The sequence below is a fragment of the Meleagris gallopavo genome, unplaced genomic scaffold, assembly GCF_000146605.3.
Source record: "Meleagris gallopavo isolate NT-WF06-2002-E0010 breed Aviagen turkey brand Nicholas breeding stock unplaced genomic scaffold, Turkey_5.1 ChrUn_random_7180001888246, whole genome shotgun sequence".
Taxonomy (NCBI): domain Eukaryota; kingdom Metazoa; phylum Chordata; class Aves; order Galliformes; family Phasianidae; genus Meleagris; species Meleagris gallopavo.
In genome coordinates, this window is record NW_011152043.1 from 1,600 (window position 1) to 3,639 (window position 2,040).

General features: G+C 61.2%; 1 long non-coding RNA gene across 1 annotated transcript; it reads right to left on the reverse strand.

Annotated features, from left to right (window-relative positions):
• Nucleotides 1-339: 339 nt before the first annotated feature.
• LOC104916337 lies at nucleotides 340-1,409 on the reverse strand. Its single transcript, XR_796578.3, has 3 exons — nucleotides 1,227-1,409; nucleotides 1,092-1,145; nucleotides 340-757 (listed from the first exon to the last, which is right to left on the reverse strand). It is a non-coding gene; the product is annotated as an uncharacterized LOC104916337 (long non-coding RNA).
• Between the last annotated feature and the right edge of the window lie 631 nt (nucleotides 1,410-2,040).

The window sequence follows — 2,040 nt, forward strand, 5'->3', positions numbered from 1 at the left end:
CCTTGGGTCGGGGCTGACGCTCATCACGGCCCCAACCGACAGCCAAGGGCAGAACTTGGGGGCAGAGGCCCAGGGACAGCGGGGGGGGGGGGGGCACCAAAGGTGCCGAGGAGCTGAGGGGGGGCAGAGCTGCGCTCCCGCAGACGGCAGAGGACCCCCGGCCCCCAGACCCACACATCCCCCCCGCCCCACACCCCGCTCCCATCGCCCCCAGCCGTGGGTCTGCACCGAGAACCGCCGAAAACACAGCGCTCCCACCGCCGCCTCGCCCCCAGCAGTTAATTGCTGAGCACTAATTAACCCCGCGGCCGCGCTCAGAGCATCCCCAGGTCTTCCCGCGACGGAGAGGCACGGACCCAACGCCCGGGATTTATTAAAAGGCTCGAATCGATACAAAACCCGCTGGGAATTAAGACAGAGGTTCGTTAAAAGGCTCCGGGGCCGCGTCTGCATCGCGATGCCGCCTTGGGTTTAAGGGCTAAAAGGAATCCGTCCCACAAAAACAAAACGCCGAGCGACGCCGGGTGGAGCAGAGCCCCGTCCGCGGGGCAGAGCCGCTGCTGGGACAGCCGGCGACGGGCGGGACAACGGCACCAACGCTTTGGGTTTGGAGGTGGAGGAACGGGGGAAAGGCCTTTTGGGTTCGGTGGGGTTGGGTTGGGCTGTTGGCTGGGGGGCTGCGTGTTTTTGCAACGCTTTGGGACGGTCTATGGAGCCCCAAAATCATGAAAGCCGGAGCAGTCTGTGAAAAAGTCACCTACAAGAGGGGGAGACAGAGCAGAGAGAGGCATTAGATGGGGCGGGGGGTGGCACGAAGCGCCACACGAGCGCAGGTCGCTCTGCTCTGTCCCCCCCCCTGAAGGCTCCTTCCAAAGACCAGCGCCGGGGGCTCTGGGGTCCCCACCCGAAGCCGCGGCTCCACGCAGAGAACAAAACCGACCCCGATTTGGCGGAGCGCCTTTAAGGGCGTCTTTCTGTCACCGCCCAGAAACACCGAGAAAACCACAACGAAACGAGCTCTGCCCATCGGGACCCGGCGGACGGGAAGGCAAGGCAAGGCAAGGCAAGGCAAGGCAAGGAGGGGCACTTACTGTATCCCGCCGTCGCCGAGTTCCCCCCGTAGCCGTAGCTCCCGTAGCCGCCGCCTGCGGGACACCGAAAGGCTCAGAAATGGGGAAACGGGGCCGTGTGCCGTCGTTCTTTGGGGCAGCCGGGTGGGGGCTCACCTGCGTTCATGTAGCCGCCGTGGTTGCCCCCGTAGCCGCCCCGGCCTCTCCCGCGGCCCCGCATGTTGCCGCCCCGGCCCCGGCCGCGCATGTTGGGCGGTGGGGGACGTCGTTGTGCATGGGACCCCCCATCCCAAAACCCGGGTTGTGCTGCTGCAAAGAGAGCGTGCGTTGGTTGGTTGGGGTGGGCTGGGGGGGTCCTTGAAGGTTGTAGAAACACGGAACGGTTGGGGTGGGCTGGGGGTCCTTGAAGGTTGTAGAAAACACGGAACGGTTGGGGTGGGCTGGGGGGTCCTTAGAGGTCATAAAAACTTAGAATGGTTGGGTTGGGTTGGGGAGGTCCTTAAAGGATGCAGAGCCATGGAATGGTTGGGTTGGGTTGGGTTGAGTTGGGTTGGGTTGGGTTGGGTTGGGGAGTCCTTGAAGGTCACAGAAATAGGGAACGGGTTGAGTTCAGCTGGGAGGGTCCTTAAAGGTCACAGAGCCATGGAAAGATTGGGTTGAGTTGGGAGGGTCCTTAAAGGTTGCAGAACCTTGGAATGGGTTGGATTGGAAGAGTCCTTAAAAGACACAGAAACACAGAAGCATAAAATAGATTGGGTTGGAAAGGTCCTTAAAGGTCACAACGCCATGGACCACATTGGGTTGGGTCAAAGGGTCCTTAAAGGTCACAACGCCATGGATTGAGTTGGGTTGGGTCAGAAGGTCCTTAAAGGTCACAACACCATGGACTGAGTTGGGTTGGGTCAGAAGGTCCTTAAAGGTCACAACACCATGGACTGAGTTGGGTTGGGTCAGAAGGTCCTTAAAGGTC